This window comes from Sminthopsis crassicaudata, chromosome 1, assembly GCF_048593235.1.
Source record: "Sminthopsis crassicaudata isolate SCR6 chromosome 1, ASM4859323v1, whole genome shotgun sequence".
NCBI lineage: Eukaryota > Metazoa > Chordata > Mammalia > Dasyuromorphia > Dasyuridae > Sminthopsis > Sminthopsis crassicaudata.
Genome location: NC_133617.1, coordinates 352,264,130 through 352,283,516, shown reverse-complemented (window position 1 = coordinate 352,283,516; position 19,387 = coordinate 352,264,130). Strand labels below are relative to the sequence as shown.

Below are 19,387 nucleotides of genomic sequence, written 5' to 3'. Positions count from 1 at the left end.
AACTTAGACCAACTTCCCACTAGTAAAGACAAACAGGAAGTGAGGGAGATAAGATGCAGCTGCTACCCAGCCAAGAACAAAGTGAAAAACAGTAAGTCAATATGTTCTGAATGATTACGGTGTAAAAATATCGAGTAAACTCTCAGTTTTGATGAATCTATGTGTGGGAGTGGGTTTGTGAAACTGGGTCTGTTTTGTTTTTGTAGAGCCAAAACTACCATCAATCAAATAAAGAATCTGAATAATCATGGTCAAAGAATTTTGATTTAAAAATCTCACGAATACCTACAATTTTGGATCAAATTTCAGGACATTTATCTTGCCTTTTCTCCCTCTAACCCCAACACCTCTTCACTGATGAGGTGAAAATATATGTTGTTACTACTTTCCCTAGAGTGATGATGGGAAGTGAATGGAAGGAATAAAGCATCAACAATTCCACCTTCTATTGTATTACAAAAGTATTATCAGCTAACTTCTTTTCAAGCAAGTTACTATTTTCTTGCGTTGGAACAAATGTAGAGAGCAAGTCTTGGCAAGCGGAAGGACTGGAAAAGACCCAGAATGTGGGGGACAGGGAAGAGAGAAGGGAGGAAGGGGATTAGAAAATTGTAGGCTAACATATGAATCTGTCTCCCAAGACCTTGGTCTCCATAATGAAAAGGTGTTAAGGAGTATGTACACAGATAATACAATTGGGATTTAAAAGAATTTACCTGGGTAAATAAACATGGGACAGGTTAGAAATCCAAAAGCTTGCATCAATGGATGTTATTTTAAAGATCCTTTCTACTAGGTAAAAATGAAAGCCCCCATGTTCCTAATAATCAAGAAAAATGGGAAGAAAGGAAAATGCACCAATTTTAATCTACTATATGTAATTCAATTCAAGAAGTTATATTAGTTTTTGACTCCTTAGTATTCAGAAATTAAAAACTGAAAATGTGCCTGCCGTCAAGGAGCTTATTATATTCTACTGTAGAAGATGCAACATAGGTTAATAAGAACAAAATAAACCATAATCGTGGGGGGAACTGGAGGAAGCCAAAAAGGGAGAGCCTGGCCTAGGGTTAAATCTGAAAAAATCCATTGTAAAAAGGAGCACTTAAGGGAACTAAAAATTCCAAATGGCTGGGGCAAAGAGGAAGAGCAGTCCAGGCATGAGATATAGCGACAGAACACAGTATAAGGGAAGCAACAAATAGTCTGTTTTGGATGAAACACAGTTTGTGAAGAAGTAATTTGAAGTCAGTCTGGAAAAGTAGTTTAGAATAAGACTATGACAGTTTTTCAATGTCAAATTGTATTCTAGAGGCACTAGGGAATTAATGAGGCTTCCTAGCAGGACAGTGACAGGGTGAGGCTTGCACTTTAGGAATATAAATTTGGCAACTGTACAGAAGATTTGGAAAAGAGAGAGATGGAAGATTAAATGACCAACTGAACAGAGAAGCTATGGCAAAAGTCCAGCTAAGAGATGATGAAGATCTAAACTATGGTGGTTAATTATGTGATTGTAGAGAAATGAAAAAGATTATGAAGTCAAAATGGACAAAACTTAGCAATTCACTGAATATAGAGTGTAAAAAAGATGAGAATGACTCCAGGTTTGCAAACCCAAGTAACTTAAAAAAAAAAAAAAAAAAAAAATCAAGAGGGAGGGTTTGGGAGAAAAGATAATATATATTCTATTTTAGACATGCTAAATTTGAGATGTGTATATGAGTTCTGGAGTAGCATTCAACAAATATACCTATATACTGTTCCTTTTGCTAATCCCGAGGGCTGGTCCTTTTACTCCTTTCCTTTTTTTACCACCAAGTATTCTTCCATACCAATTCTTAGACCTCTATAAATTTCCCTAATGTACCTGGAAATACCACACAACTCTGAAAATTTTCTAAACATATCTACTGTTTGTGAATATAAGAAAACATATAAAAAAAAGATAAAGATAAAAAAACTAAAAGGTATCAAATTATATGACATGTTAGAGAATTAGTTATTCCCTACTCTTTACTGAAATATAAATTTATTTCTCCTAACTACTTCTGGGTCTTTACTATCAGTCCAAGTACAAAAAGCCCTGATCTTGTAAACTCTTTCAAAACCATATCTGGAATTTACTTGTCCTACTCGTAACTCAAACCACTATTAAGCTTTCCAAAACTAAGATAATACATCCCTCATTTTATTATGGTCCTTTTTTGACTCCTAATATTTTGAGAAGAGTTTTGAATATTCTTGTTACTTTCAATATCAAATCCCTGGCAAAAACCACATGATACTATAGAAAGCCACCTGGAACCTGGGTTCAAATCTAACTCCAGCCTGTGATACACAGCAGCCCTAAGATCCAGTGCTCTAGGCTAAGACTTCTTAAAGTTTTCTACTCACCACCCCCTAGATTTATAAAAATAGGTTTACAAATTAAACATTTACTGATAATAAATCATAGTTTCAAAACCTCCATATTCAATTATGAGACCCAATGTGGGGTCACACAGTTTAAGAAGCTTTGCTTTAGGAAACTCTTAAGATTATGATTTCCAGAGAAGGTACCCAACTATGTTGAGAGGGAATTTCTTCACAAGAAGGTTTACTACGCCAATGAAATTATAAATCTAAATTATAAACATCCTAACTCCCATTCCCTTCCCCCAACTCTGCAAAATACTTTTTCGATTAATTAAAAAAAGACCACAAAATGACAATTAGCATGTATAAAAAATTCTAAATGTCAAGGTGTAATAGAAAGAAGGGATTAGGAGCCAGAAGACCTAGATTTAAATCTCAACTCTTTGGTTACTGCTTATGTGATCTTGGATAAGTCATTTGAGCTCTTTTGGTTTTATCTCTAAAATGGGAGGTCTAGACTAAAAAAAAAATGTTCTTAACCTGAGGTTCATAGATAAATTTCATAAGATCCATGAACTTGAATGGGAAAAAAAAATTAATTTTCACTAACCTCAAACTGAATTTATTTTTTAACATTCTTAAATTATGATTTTAAAATTATCCTAAAAAACAGTCTAGAGTCCATTGACTTTTACCTGACTGCCAAAGAGGTCCCATGAAAAAAAAAAAAAAAAAAAAAGGTTAAGAACTCCTGAACTAAATAATCTCTAAGATCCTTTCTACCTCTAATATTGTCAGTATCTATGATTATATGTCTTGAAACTTCACCTAATGATTAAGTGCTCTATGCAATTACAAAATTTTTAAAAGTATTAACAAGTCATTTAAATCATTATGAAACATGTGAACAATGAATGCTAAAATACTCTCCCATATTTTTATTTTTCTCAAGAAGCTAATGACAACAATAACAAATAAATAGCATGTTGACTAGTATTACCACGTCAATATACACTCAGGTTTCTTGAACCCAAAAGCTGCATGCAAAAAATAGAAGGAGCCTATAGACCAAAAACAACAACAAAAAAAAAAGGTAATATAGTCAAAAACTGCCTAATTAGAGGGGTGGAAATTGAGTGAAGCTCTAGAAACTAGTATGAAAAATATTTTATACATACAAAATTACAGTCAATTTTACAGATAGACATTAGAAGTCCTAGGATTCTGGTCCTTCCAAGGACCAGCTAATAATTTAAGGGAGGAGATTAATTTCTCTGGGGAAGAAGGCTAATCCTACAGCTGCCCCTCCTAGGTCAGGTCCAGCAGGTAAGACAGTCTAGAAAACAACAACACACTTTAAGGAAGAAATAGGAAACAGCATATGCCAAGCAAGTCAAACCATCACCACCACCTTAAATATCACCTTTCCTCAACCTCTCATAAAGATAGCCTGGGATCTCCTTTGGTGTAGCAATGTGTCAGCCATCAAACTGGGAAGCAGCCCCTGTGAAATTTCAGCCTTGCAAGCAGCAGCTACTAAAGTAACATCTATTAAAGACTCTGAAAAACAAAGTTCTTGCCACTAAAATCCTTGGTATTGTCAAGTGTTCAAAAAGGTTCAGGAAATGACAATAAAAAGGAATCATTATGATCTACTGAACATTAAAGGACCATGAGACCTTCTGATTTTTTGATTTGCCTTGAAACCTTTTATATGGCCATTGTTTCCACCATTAATATGTGAGCTCCTTGAGAATAGGGACTGCCTCACTTAGCATAGTGCTTTGCAAAATGTAAGTATTTAACATATGCTTTATTGATTTATTCTTTTATTTTATTCACATTGATAATTCAATTCAAGAAATATTTATTAAGCACTTTCTATTTGCCAGATACTGTGCTAAGATACTGTATATGGGCACAAATAAGGAAAAGAGTCACAGCAAGCTCCTTGGATCTCTACCCCGTGTTATGGGAAAACAATATACAAAAGAAAGCTGAAAGGGGGTGGGGGGGGGAAGAAAAAGGTAAGATTCAGATACAATTAAGCCTTTGCTTTGACAAAAAACTACTGTTTATTCTGATAAAGATTTTAAAGAACTTCCTATTTACTGCCTTTTAAAAAATATTTAAACAAATAATTTTCATTTGCCTCACTGGTTTTAGAACTTCTGATTTCACACATACCAATCAAATGTTATTTGAATTTTCAAATGCATATCATTCCCCCAACTTTTGTTCAGTGGTTGTTCAGTCATGTCTGACTCTTAGTGACATCAATTGAAGTTTTCTTGTCAAAGATACGGAATTGGCTTGCCATTTCCTTTTCCAGTTCACTTTACAGATGTGGAAACTGAGATAAACTGACTTGCTGAGTATCACAGAGTTAGGGAGTATCTGAAGCTACATTTGAACTCAGGAAGTTGAGTTTTCCTGACTACAATCCTAAAATTCTATTGACTTTGCCACTTAGCTGCCCATTTCTCAAACTAAGAACCAGGAAATTTGAGCTAGAAAGGAAGAACATATTGGAGAACATTTAGTCCAATCTTTTCTTTTTTTATAGGTGAAAAACCTGATATCTAGAGATATTTATCCAAGATCACACCACCAATAAAGAGTAAAATTTAAAAAAAAATGATAAAAATAAAATGGTTCCTTAATAAGCCTATTTTACCACTCACTTGCTTTTTAATAATCTTTAGCTAAAACTTTCTCAGATCTTAGTCTCAAAATTCTCCCCCTAGCAATTGTACAAAGGACTAATAAGAACCTCTCTAGTCACTGCTAATCTCTAGTAAACTTCTGGTATCTTACTTATAACAGTAGCTTCATTAAATAAACTTAATTCATAGCCTTAGGATGTTTGTGGCAGAATCAAAATTTTGGAACTAGAGAATACATTGAGGCTAGATAAGAACAACTAGAAGAAAACTAAAGTAAAAATTACCATTAAGAAAGTACAAAGTACTTGTGTTTTAAGTATACAAGTGAACTTTACTATGTGAGAATATTTTAAGAAAGTTAAGTTTTATGCTATTGCCTATGAGGCCTTTCCTGAGTCCCCCTCCCCTAATCTGCATATCAGTTTTACTATTCTTGAACACTAAGACTCAAAATAAATGTCCCTCATCCAGAGATTAGCACTATGAACTTCTTTTTACAACATTTCACTTTTTTTAAAAATGAAACTCTTCCCCAAAAAGAAGATTCTTCAAAGTTGCTGCCACTTTAGCACTCTGGAGACAGAGGAACACCTGAGAATTCTGACACAGGATAATAATAATCTATTTATGAAAATAAATACCTATGGTCAGTAAAAATTTCTAAGTATACTCTTGAACAAGACCAGAACCACCCAGCAGAATTCTGGATAATATTTTGGATTAGCAAATCCCTACCAAACTTTTCCTTGAGCACTTAAACAACAACAACAACTTCACTATATTAATGATTTCACCTTTTTTAAATCAGAAAACTCCCTTCCTCAACACTGTCATTTAGCAAAGTATTATCATTTATGTTCCTCCTAAGTTTCAAGTTCTTTGGAATTATTTTTCAACTAATTTGTTTGTGAAAACATTTAATAATCTTTTTTATTTGTCTTATAGAATAATCAGTTTTAGGAGTAAGTTCCTATAACCATAGGATAAACAGGAAGTTAAGAGAACCCCCAATACTTCAAATGGCCTTGAGAAAAAATTGACAATCTGTGACAGATTTCACAATCAGGTTCCCAGAACATACCAAGTGGACCAACCACAACTACCTCTGAAGGCTGAGAGTTGTCAGTACAGAACAAAGAGAGGCTGGGACAGAACAAGGAGAGGCTGGCTACCTGGACTCATTTGGGTATGAACACCCAGAATTATCTACTTCTGCCCTAAGCAAAATGTACCGATCATAAAAAAGCATTTATAAATTTATATTTAGTATCTTAATTAATTATATAGCAAGATAATTTGTCATAGTTTTCATATATTAATACTTAAAATCAAAACTGTTAAGTATGTTCATGCAAACAATTCTATCTTTATCACTACCATTATCTTATAACAGAAAATCCAGCAAACATTTATTAAGCACTTACTGTACCCAAAAAGCACTGTGATAGCACTAGTAATAAAAATATATAAAAGGCAAATGCCCTGAGTCGCCCCTCCCCCTTGGGAAAGAAAGAAAAGAAAAGGGGGAAAAGGTTACACTGGCATAGATAAGTTTAATACAAGTTAGGATATCATGGTGTTAAGAGATCCAAAATATTGTAGGAAAATGTGAAAAGGGAGAAACTATTCTGTTGGAGAAGGGGGAAGAAAACCAAGAAGGCTTTTTGGATATGACCTAAACCTTGAAAGAAGACAGTTTTGACTGCATAAAGGTAAGAGATGTTATATGGACTTTATGGATCAGATCATAAGATGATCCAGTTATAGTCACAACCTTCTTTCATTGTACTTAATGTTTCTTCATTCCTACTGAAGCTATTCTACAATCCTAGTAACCTCTAGTGCTTTGACCCCTCCCAATTTTAACAATCCTTAATATTTTACGGGCTTTACTTCCTTACTCAGACTGGACGTTATAGTTAACCATTTCAATAATCTTGATAGTACCCTATAATCTTTCACCCTCTCTTAAATATTCAATGTATCCCAATGCTAGATAATTGCTACTCTCAGGTTTTCCAGTTTTGCTAGAAAAAGTCACAAAGGCGTCTTTGATTTTACTACAAACTTATGCTAGCTTTGCTGCAGCAGGGAAAGCCTTTTAGCTCTCTGACTTCTCATTATATTCCCCAAAGACTTACATCCAATCTTTTTCCACTTTCCTCAGTTCCATAATCCCAGGAATACTCTCTTCACTTAGAAGGCAATCTCTTTACTTTACTAGTAAATTCACAACTCACCTGCTCATTTCCATCTAAAAATTTCACTATACTTTTATCAATCCTTTCCCTCTCTGTGGAATAGGCATCATTCATCAAAAAGGCAACTCTGATATCTGTGCTCTTTTTAAAATTTTTATTTCTATAAAACAATATCAACATAAATTTGCCCAACACAACTTACATCATATTAGAAGGATAATTAAAATTTAAAATGTGGCTGAGTTTGGTGCCTTTCCTTAACTTTGAATGATGTTGAAAGCAGAGTTATATAAAATATGCAGCTTTTAAAGAAATTGTAAGCTCAATAAAGAGGAAGAAGTTCGGCAAAAGAAGGCTCACTGAGAAGAGAAAGGAGCATATTTGGAAATAAATGTGTGTTAAAAAACAAACACAAACAAACAAACAAACAAACAAAAACCCAGCAAAGGCATTGGGTTTTTTCCAAAGGGGAAAAAATAGATATGGAAGAAAAGCATACATGCAAGAAAATACTAGACTCTTTGTATTTGCAAGTGCCTTATAGAGTATGCATTTAAATGTTTAATTTAACTGAACTGAAATAATTGTTTTAGTCTACTTGAAGAGACCAAAATATTGATATTATAAAAGTCATCTATTACATCCCAAGAAGAGAACCATAGATAAAAATATTAATGATATACTTAGAATCAACAGAATTGGGTTCAAATCTCAGTACTTCCATTTACTAAATCTGGGGTTTTGGAAAAGTCACAACCTTTTCTACTTGAAGTTTCACTGCATTTACACTTGTACCTCTAAATTTAAGATTCTTATATTTCTCAATCTTAATCATTATCCATTATATATATATATATATCCACTAATATACTATAACTTTATTTAACCATTCATTCCCCTTGCTGATGAACATTTTAGAGTGCTTCCAATTTTTTTCAATTATAAATATTCTACTATAAAAAAAACTTTGAACAGATAGCTTTTTCTCACTAATAACACTAGATTCTACTAGTATAGATTAAATTTTAAAAGTACAGCTTTTTATGTTTTAACACTGTTATCAGTGAGGAACCTCCCACTTCTATTTATGGACTTTTCCCAAATTTTAGGATTTTGATTAGCTCCTTAGTTCCTTTCTTTTTTGTAATCTAGCTATTTATTTCTTCTCTCAGTTCCACAGTAAACTATCCTTCTTTCAACTTTTGTCAGATTTTAAAATTTCCTTTTCTGTGCCTTCTTTCTAAAAAGTAATTTTTCACTCACCCTCTTCCTTAGTTTTCTTCTTTCTGTATAGTCTAGCCTTTTATTTTTTTGATTCATGGCTCTTGTATTTATTTAGTCCTTCTTTAATCTTTGCATCTATCAGGGAATTAAAGTTTTTTGAGTTAACTGTTTCCCTCTTCTTAAATTTCTATATCGATGGCTTGTAGATATTCCCCCAACCTCCCTTTTTTGTTTTGTGCTTTACTCTTAGAAATTCCAATTCTTTCAGAAGATAGGAAAGATAATGACCTATGATAAGCATAAGAAGCATAAAGAGCAGTCTCACTAAGTACCAAACATCAGTAGATTGGACCTATGTCACAATCTCCCTTTACAGACTATCTCTTTCTGCATTTATTGATGGTACACCCTCCTATAACTAAATTAAGATTTGCCCGTTTCTTTCTCCTTTTTCAATTTAACCTTCGTCTTGCAATTTGCAGCATATAATTGTTTTGTTTTTGTTTCTAGAAGTAATTTGTTTTCATTCTATTGTCACTTTGTTTTCTGTGTTCAGAAGTTCTGGGCAACTTTTTTGCATAAGTGTTCAGATTTTCTGACTTGAGTTCTTCTCAAAGATCTATATTCTTAAATTATCTCTAAGCATCCTCTCTTTAGGATCAATGTTTTGCTCATATGAAGATCATATTCTCTTTAAAGTTACTATTCTTTACCTCTTTTCTTCTAGATAGTCCTTTACTATGATGTGTTTGCATTCCCAAGCAATTATTCTTTTCCTCACTTTGTAAGACTTGCCACTATGGGTTCAAATTTTTCTATTTTGTTAATTATTACTATTATGAAAAAATTCTACTTTCTTAATTTTCATTTCTTTTAAAGCATTCACAAACAAGCAATTGTGGTTCCACGCCCTCTTTGGAATCCATGAGGTTTCTGCCTCATCAAGTATTCTTTCTCCTTTGTCTTTAAATATTTATTCTTAGATGTTTGGATTCTTTTACCTGACCTGGAAGCAATATTCCATTTCTGTTATTAATATCTTAAAAATTGGCTGATCTGCTTCTGTGTTGTTTAGTCACATCGGATTCTTCATTACCCCCTGAAACACGCCAATACTATCTCTTGGATGTTCCCTAGCTAAGAGAACATCTTAATGGTTTGGAGTGGTTTGTCATTTCCTTCTCCAATAGAATAAGGCAAATCGCCTAAGTGACTTGGCCATGATCATATAGCTAGTGTCTAAGGCCACATATGAACTCAGGTCTTTCTGATTCTAGAACCAGTATTCTATCCACTAGGCAATCAAGCATCTTGTGATCAAGATCTTCAATTAAGTTTTCTTCCTCCTGAGATTGCTGGCAATTTCAGCCTTTTTTCTCTGTTAAGCACACTATAATTGACTGACTCCTCCTTTAGTATTGTTTCCTTTAGGGTTACTGAGCCTCACTAGTACCTCCTTCAAAATTCACTAGCTTTAGGTTTTGCCCCAAGGCTAACATCTAGGGTGACAGAAGTGGCTTCAAGTGTGTTCCTACTTTCAAACTTAGTGGAATGTCACCCTCACATCCCACTCTTGTTTCCTCTTTTCCTCAGTTCTTCTTCTCCTTCCACTCTGTCACACAGAGTGATAACAAATTCTGAGAAAGCTTCAGTCTTTTGCAACTCTAGACATAGAAGAGAACAAAGTAGAATTATGTGGTAGGCCCAAGTAGGCTTGTGCAGTACTGCTGATACAGGTATAATGAAAAATATGGGAGGAGTACTAAGTAAATTTTTTAGGGATTAGGTTTAATCAGCCTTCTTCTACTGTTGATTCATCGATTTTTTACTGGTTGGAATTACTTCATCTCTTGCACATAATCCTTATTCCAAAGGTTTCAGAGGTTATAATTATTGTAGAAAATGTCTAGTTCTCTACAGTGTTTAATTTAATATTATTTTAATATCTAAGCCACTTCTATCTTTTAAAAAAGTGTTAGAATTGCATTTCTATTTTATCAGCCCCTTTCTGATACCTCTGTATCCCCAAGATGACTTGCTATTTGCGGGACTCTAAAAAAAAAAAAATGTTATAGTGTTAAAATACAAGTTTGAGAGCAACATTCCCAAACAGTAGTCTCTAATCAATCCATTCTCACATCACTCTGGATTAAAAGGAATAGCTTCTTCCCAGGGATCTAAATCAATCCTTTGAGTAGCAAAGAAAGGCACTTTCCGGGAATGCTTCAATAGACCAATACTTCAGGAGATGGAGAAGGCAAGGACTAAGAAAGATAAGCTTGGTTATTGCCTTTAATCTCTTTCCCTAAAAAAAGACCTCAGTTCTTGAACATCTATAAACTTTAAGAGGGAAAATTGGGGGAAAAAGCTTTTAGAAGAGAAAAAATTTTTGAATATTTCTAATCATATCAATTTCTTATAAGGAACCTAGTGACTGTGAATAACTAGTAGGCCTTTAGTGACAAGAACTTTCTTTTCTGAGTATTCAATAGATATGGATATAGTACCTGTAGGAGTAGATGCCAGAATACTACCCACTGGAATAGGATAGAATCATTGCTATTCCAAAGGCTCTTGAGGTTAGGAGTCCTAGGCTTTTCTCCCTTCAGATCTGGACAAAAAGGGTGGTCAAAGTGGCGGTAGAGATCAAGAATGGTTCCACAGAGGAGAGACATTGGAAATTATGAGAAGTTCTAACTGTGGCACATTGCACATATTTTCAGATTTTTTTCCCCAATTCTGCTGCTTTTCTTTTTTCTTTTTTTTTGCCTTTTAAATATTATGGAATGGCTCTCTGGTGTGTGTGTGTGGGGGGGGGGGAATTATGATAATGTTAAAAAAAAAAAAAAGACATTGATAAAGAATTCTGACATCAAAAATCTCAAGTTACAATGAATATAAATACTTCGATTTCCCTCCAAAACTTAAACATGTGCTTTCCTTTAATCATCAGAAATGGTGGCTATTCAAAGAAATAGTCTGTCCATATAGATTATACCCTTATCTTAAATCTTATATCAATGCCTATTATATTTTGGCCAACTTAAAGAATGGTTAAATAAATGTAATGGGATGTTATAATACAATTAACATGAAGACAATGAAGAATATATGGATAAGATATCTGGAAAAACTTTTGAAAAATAAAACAAAATGAAAAGAGTAGAACCAAAAAATGATGCACATACTTTAATTAGAGTATAATTATATTTTATGCTATTTTTAATACTGAACTTTTAAAAATTTGGTCTCTTTCAACATCATGGTGAGAGAACACAATGCCTAGTACATAGTAGGTTGTTTAATAAATGCTTTGTGGATAAGATTACAGTACAAGAAAATTCAGGAACTTTTTGAACTATCAAATCCAGTGCTGTATCAATATAAAAAAAGGTCTTTAGGAGAGCGCTATGTAGGGATCATCTGTACATGGTCCTGCTTTATTCAACATTTTAATAAAAAACCTGAAGATAAATCTATCACGTTTATCAAATTTGCAAACAATTGGACCTTATGGCTTTCTCTATTTTCTCCAAGTAAAAGTACAATAGCCAAGGCTTAGTTCTCAACTTGATTGGCACAGTCAATCAAGTTCAGTGGGCTTTTACTCCTGGGGTAACATCATAATGATACTAGACTCAATGCCTGTTTGGCTTTAGCTTTTTTGTAGTTTGACAATTCCCAAACTCAGCCTTAGTCTCCCCAGCAGCATGAATTACTAGCAGCTCTAATTCCCAATTTCATGTTAATATGCTGGATAACAGAATTGAACTACAGGGAAAAAAGTCTGATAGGCTGGGACAATTAACAAAATCTAATAAAAACCAACCAAAAAGCAATAAGTATAAAGTCCTATTTTTTTAAAAAGCAACTTCACGAGGAAATACAGGATGGAGGGGACATGACTAAACAACTACACATGTGAAACAGACCTGAGGATTTAGTGAACTCTAAACTCAACTAAGTGCTATCAATGTGACAAGAGCAACTGAAAAAGCCAAAAAAACACAATCTTATATGTATACTAAATGCAGTCAACTGATGGGCAAGTTTTTGGGACAAGAGCTCTATGCTCACATATAATTAACTTAATTCTAATATAGATTCTAACATAGAAATAGTGTCTCAAATAAGGGAGTTGATGGTCCAACTATACACTAAACTAGTCAGTTGGGTAACATTTAAAATGCACTCAGCTCTGGTAATTATATATTAGAAAGGACAAAGAAAAACTGGATGAAACAGATCCATGAGTGATTTGGACTGTTAAGGGGATTCAATGTCATGGCATGAGAATCAGTTGACTATTAATTCTATCTATGGGAATTGAGAAAAGTGATGGAAATTAAAGAAAACATTTCTGCTCAACATAAGAACTTTCTAATAAGAGTAGTCAAAAGGTCGACTGGGCTACCTCATAAGATAGTGATGTTCCTGTCTCTGGAGTTCCACAAGGCCATTAATTAGAAATGTGGATCAGATTTAAACTTCAATTAGAGCTGTTCTAAATGACTTCACAGAAATAAATAATCTCAGAGTTTGAAGAGATCTCAAAGATCATTTAGTCAGACTTGTATCTGAATTACAATCTCCCTAAAAAATCCTAAAGAGGTTATCTATCTCTACTTGAAAAGCTCCAGTGAAGGTTACTTTGTAAAAGCTATCCATTACAGTAACCACTGAAATTCTAAGATTCTGTTACAAAAATAGTTTATCTGATAATACTTCAGAATTTACAAAGCTTCCCTATCAACAAGTATTCTTTCAACACTGTCAAAAACAATATGTCCTTACATTTGTATAGTGCTTTACAGTTCACAAGCAGATGTTATATCTATTATATACTCTATTAAGAAATATTCTCAGCCTCTTGACTCACTATCCAGATGGGAAATCTACACCCAAAACACATAAAATAGAATTAAGTGTGGTATAACAACACTAAATGCCATAAAAGCTCAGAGAATACAAACTGTATGGCTGAAGACAGGTGCTTCATGGAAGAGGAGAGATTTGGGTTGAGTCCTCATGTAGTTCTTTATAGATTGATTACATTTTCCTTCCTCTCTTTTTGCCTCTGCTCATTTAATTTGTCATAATGTGGAAATGAATTACATTTTAAAATGCATGTTACTTGAAGAAGCAACAAAAATGATACTGAGGGAAGGTTAGAGACATGGCCACATGTCTTCATAGAAGACTTCACATAGAAGTGAGATTAGAAATCAGATCCTCTGACCCTAAATCTTTTCTTGTCTACTGACCCATGCTGCTCCTCACATAGTCTAATATTCAAATTTTCCTAACAATAAAGTGGATAGTAGATAAAACTAATAGAAATAAAATAGATAAAATAGATAAAGCTAAGTGGAGCAAAGGATGAAGCCTAGAGTTAGGAAGACTTGAGTTCAAATCCAACCTCAGACATTTATTAGCTATGTACCCTGGGAAAGTCACTTAACCCTGCCTGCCTCAAGTTTCCTTATTTTTAAAAAAAGATGGAAAGGCCCAGAAGGGTGAAATCTCAAGCTAAAAAATAGAAATCTACATGAAAAAGTATGCTAGAAACTGCTGGAGCTAAAAGTTGATTCTTGAATTTTCTGGGGGCATATTTACACCTTGGAATTAGGCAAATCCTAGATATCCAATTTTAATTTACTGGGGTTTTTTAATTGTCTAGATTTTAAGAAAAAAGTGATAGGGAAAATGTTAATAAAGCAGATTAAACTTAAAAAAAAACCAAAAGGGGTCAAAGATTCAGACACAACAAAAACAATATATAAACTAACTTTTTTATAAAGGTATTTGTTGCATTAATAAAAGGGACTAGATCTGTCATTTCATCAGTATAGGAAATTTTTTCAGACAAGGAAGCTCCTTCTACCAGTTCAAATCGGCAGCTTCTCTACAAGCTATGATCTTAGAGAACTGCTTAGGACATTGCATGAATTAAAATATTACATTGTCAGTTCTCCATTTTGAAATTAAGTAATTTTAATCATTTATGTCTATTTTTTGGAATCTAATTTTTTTTTACTATCATATGGCCCTGGCTTAGTTTTTGTGTGTGTAGTTTCAAAGTGTTTTTACATATACTCTTCAGAGCTCTCTAGCTTTATCCACTAAATCAGAAATTGGAACAATGCTTAATTCAAATGATATGTAGTAAAGGGCATAATACAATGATCTCTTTAGTGTATTCCAACAACATACTTTGTTCTAAGAAACTTTAACAAAGGGAAAAATAAGAGGATAGGAATACATTCTAGACAGCAAAAAATAGAAAATTATGATGCAAAAAATATTAACTAAAATCATATGTTCTAGATAATATATAAAATATGCATTCTGAAAAGAATTTTAACATTTGACTTGATGTTATAGAACATATATAAATTAGAAAAAAATGGTGTGTATATATACCTTTTTGTGCTTTTGAATACATGTGAGGCACACATCCCACTAGTTTTTACTACAGACTTCCTTTTCTGCATTAACAGGGGTATAAAACAGGGGTCAAGGAGTTACAAAGGACAGTCAAAAAAAAAAAAAATCTGGTTTCTGGTTCTTCTGGATGCAAAATAAAAGCAGCAAATTTCTCTCCTACCTGACCTCCTCAGATCTCTGATCTTTGAAGCTCATAATAACATAAAAATCCAATCACTATTAACTATCCAGGAAGACTCTCCAGTTTTATAACCCATTCAGCGTAAAAGAAATCAGCTTTATCATATGATCCAATCTATTCTATTTCTGTGATTTTTTAACTTCTTTTTTCTGTGACCAACTTCCTTATAATGGGGCTTTGTTACTGGAGGATTTATTAGTCAAAATATTGCTGCTTTGGTATTTTAAAGTAATTATGTATTACAAGCAGGCTAAACACAGTTGGCCTGTTTTAGGCAGGAGGTAGAAATCACATGCAATATCTATTCTGGAATTCAGGGCTTTAATCTCAAATGGATAGATGAATTCATGCAAGACACATAAGGGGAATTCATATTTCAAGTAGGAAATAGAAGTAGACTTCTAAGATACCTTCCAACTCTAGGATGCTACAATTCTTTGTCATCACACAATTCTTCCCTTGAAGGTTCTTTCATTATACAACATAAATGTTTTATCCAAATAATGAATTTTATAAGTATTTCAGATCTGAAAAACCCTTTACATTTAAACCTCACAACAATCCTCAACAATAACCAATGGTATTATCCTTATTTTGCAGATGAAGAAAAAGACTGATATACTGAATGGCTTTGATTTATTTAGCTGATAGCTGATAGGTCAGCTTTGAACCAAGCATTTCTGACTGCTCCAAGTCCAGCATTCTATCAATCAGCTATATCAATTCACTGTCCAATTTATGTGCTACAGATAAAACAATTCCTCAAAAGAATGATTTCATTTCATGAATACTATATCTCAATCAATACAAACCACAACCCTTTTTAGTCTTAGTAGTCAATTTAACAAACTATGATAAAAGTGCACTACTTGGTCTCTACAGATGTCAGTGCCTTCCCCTCTAAAGTTATCTTTCATCTACTCCCATCTATAGTTATTTTCTATATGCCTTTCCACATAAATGTTGTCTCCCCCTCTATTTCACCTTATTAAAAGAAATAGGCAAACTACTTTTGTTTTTTCTTTTATATTCTCCCCATTCACCTCTTAGTAGGTGCTTATTAAATGTTGCTGGTTGACTGGTGTTATAACCTTCGGGTGATGAGCCTCTAAGCTTTTTGAGAATGGTCTTCAAAAGGCAGTTTACTCCTACCTGCAAGATTTTTAGGATTGTTGGATTGACTGTAAGTTTTATTTCACAGGCAAAGTCTTTGAGGTTAGGGGTCAATTCCTCACCCCAATGAGGAATCACCATATTAAATACACATTCAAAATACATAATCTCTTCTGTCTGGGGACTACTTAGTTTGAATGGTTTGAGCATTATGATCATAATGAGGCCAAGGTCATAAGCCTGATGCAAAGAAACGTTCTCCAGTCACACTCTGCACACACATACACACAATCCTTCCTCACTAGGTAAGAACTACCCAGGTGAGGCAGAAATTTCAATGCAAACCACCACGACTTCTAGAAAAATTTAAAATACTGACTCATCATCAATGTGGCATATCATAAAATTTTATTAATTCATATGGGAAAGATAACATTATCAATAGTACTGTAATATTACAGTTCAAGGAATCTCTGAAAATGTGAAGGGGAGAGGAAGGGAAGAGGGGGAAGAAAGGGGTTACTTATATGTTATCAGTCAGTTATTGAGGCCTACTAACTTAGGGAACGGTAGTAAATCCTTCTGGCTTCTTACAGAACTAGAAAGGGTTCAGCTACTTACCTGGCAACACCCAGCATCTCCTCCCTACCCTTCTCCAGCACACACAAGAAACAGAAAGGTCCAGGTCTTAACCACCGTGGCTCCAAAGTCCTCCCCATTAGTTTAAGTGCCACGGCCATATTAATCTAGGATGTAGGGGGTTTTATGTTCTTTTTTTTTTTTTTTTTTAACAAAAAACTTCCGTTTTTTGTAAAGAAAAGCAACTCCTAACTTAATGTCAAACTACAGTTGAATCAGAAGTCGCTGCTTTTAGCAGCTGCAAAAAAAAAAAAAAAAAAAAAAAAAAGCTGCTTCCGATTTCGGCTCAAGCCAGCCATGAGGTTGGGTGCCCCCTACCTCGGGATGGGGATGGAGGGGGGTGGGAGGTGGGATGTGCGGTATCGGTCACTTGTGACCTCCCATTCCCGAGCAAAAGAAAGGATGTTTCCAGAGAACGTGAGCGGCCAAAGTCCACAAGGCCGGGCTCCGGACGTGAATGTAGCTATTATTCCTCCGGACTCCCCCCATCTCGGATAAGTTTCCCGGACAGACAGGAGCGCGGCCACAAGCCCGAGGGACCCGGGTGGAGTGACTGCGAGTACCGCAGGGCCAAGACCGTGCCTGGGAAGAGGCACCCAGGACACCCGCCGGCCAGCGCCGGAGGTTAGTCTCTCGCCCCTCACCAGCATCCGCAGGGCGTCAGAACAAGTTCCCTCGGAGACGCTGGACAAAAAAAAGGGAACTGGCCACGGCCACGGTCACGACCAGGGCCGCCTTCCTCCCTCTCCCCGCCCCCCCAGCCCCGGGCACTGCCCGGGAAGCCCTCACCTCCTCCTCGGGTTCCTCTCGTCGCGGTCGTGGTCCCTGGGGGCCCTGCCCCGGGCCGGTGCGGGAGGACGCGGGTGCAGGCGGCCGGGGCCGGGGCCGGCGTCGTCTCCCGGGGCTCCCCTTCTTGTTCCTGGGCTCCTCGCCTCCCCGCAGCCGCGGACTCCCGACCGCTGCCCCGAGGAGCGCGCCCGCCGTGTCCGCTGCGGCCCCTCTGCCGCCCCGGGCGGGCAGGCTGGCCGGCCGGTGAGGGGGAAAGGGGAGGGGCAGAGGGTCGGAGGCCGGCTCCGGGCGCCCGCGGGCCCCGGGCTCACAGGGGTCCGCGGCCGGCAGGGGTTACACGGAGGGCGCCGCGCGCAGGGACCCGGCTCCGCACGCCCCCGGGCGGCCGTGCCTCATCTTGCTCGTCTCTGCCGCTGCTGCCGAAGCCGCTAGTCCCCGCCGCGGGCTTGGCCTCCGCTCTCGGGCCCCGGCGCCGCCGGATCCGCCTCAGAAGCGCCGGGCTTCCATGGCCTTGGGAGCTCCTCCCCGGGCCGGCGCGCGGACGAGCTGCGGCAGGCGGCGCTCCTGACGACGGCGCTGGCGGCGGCGGCAACCGTTAGCCCGGCTCCCCCGCTCCGGCTGGCGGCTGGCAGCTGGCGCAGGGGGAGGAGGAGGAGGAGGAGGAGGGACGAGGAGGAAGAGGAGGAGGAGAGGCAGTGGGGGAGGGGAGCACTGCAGGGCGCTCGGAGGAAGCTTCCCCGCCGCTCTCGGAGCGCGGACGGTCGCGCTACGAGTGTCGATGCGTGTGTGCGAGTCCCCTCCCTACTTCCACGCGTCGTCGCCGGTCCCGCCCCCACTACTGCTTACCCGGATGCACCTTGAGAGCCACGTGGGTGTGCGGAGTGTCCTGCGAGCTTGGGTGGTAACGGGGCTGGGGTAGGGCAGCTGCTGCGCCGCGGCCGCTTCTTCTCCGCGTCTCTTACTCGCCTCCTCCGCTTTTTCCTATAGCCTTTCTTCCCTTTTACTCTACCTTCCTCCCTGTGCGCCTCTGGCTCTTCCTCGGCGCTACCCCTCCCCTCCGCCTTTTCTCCCCACATCTCCCCCCTCCCCCTTCCCTCCTTTCCCCTCTTTTCTTTCTCTTCCTTCCCACCGTCCTCTTCCACCTCCCCTTCTTTCCCCATCTTTTCCTTTCCTCCACATCTCTCCAGTCCCACTCTCCCTCCCCTTCCCTGTCTCCCTGACTCTCTTCCCTTCATCCTTTCCTAACTCCCCATTCTCTCCTCTTTTCCTGTTTTCTCCCCTTTCCTCCGGCTCTTCTTCCCTCCTTTTCTCTTTTCTTTTCTTCCCTATCTTCTCTTACCTCTCCCTCACTTTCTCTCCCCTTCCTCTTCCCCTCTCACTTCTTTTACTCTTCCTTCTCCCTTCTCTACCGTTTTCTCTTCCTCATTCCTTTCTCTCCCCTGTTTCATAGTCTGTGATTTCTGCCCTTCTCCTGCCCTATATTTTGAGTTAGTAGAAAGCTTACTGTAAATGGAGTCGGAGGGCCTGGGGTCTAATCCCCCCGTAGATATTCAGCTCCTTTCCACGAGAGAGTTTCTGTGATCCTTGCTGTAAATAATAACAAACACACTAAATTTCCCCGGAGAAAATACTCCAGTTTGTTGTGCTATCTTTCCTCCCCCACCCCCTTCTCATCTCCCCTGCTTTCTAAGAGTAGCACAAAACATTTTTTAGGCTCTTGCAATAATTCCAAAAGCAGAAGTTAAACTTGGATGTATTGCTGTGATGTC

At 37.3% G+C, this 19,387-nt stretch overlaps 1 protein-coding gene across 1 annotated transcript in view; it reads right to left on the bottom strand.

Moving 5' to 3' along the window:
* GALNT1 (polypeptide N-acetylgalactosaminyltransferase 1) overlaps positions 1-18,651 on the bottom strand; it is a 149,978-nt gene extending 131,327 nt beyond the window's left edge. The window contains 1 exon segment of the mRNA XM_074279217.1: positions 18,465-18,651. The gene's annotated coding sequence lies outside the window, so the exon portion shown is untranslated.
* Between the last annotated feature and the right edge of the window lie 736 nt (positions 18,652-19,387).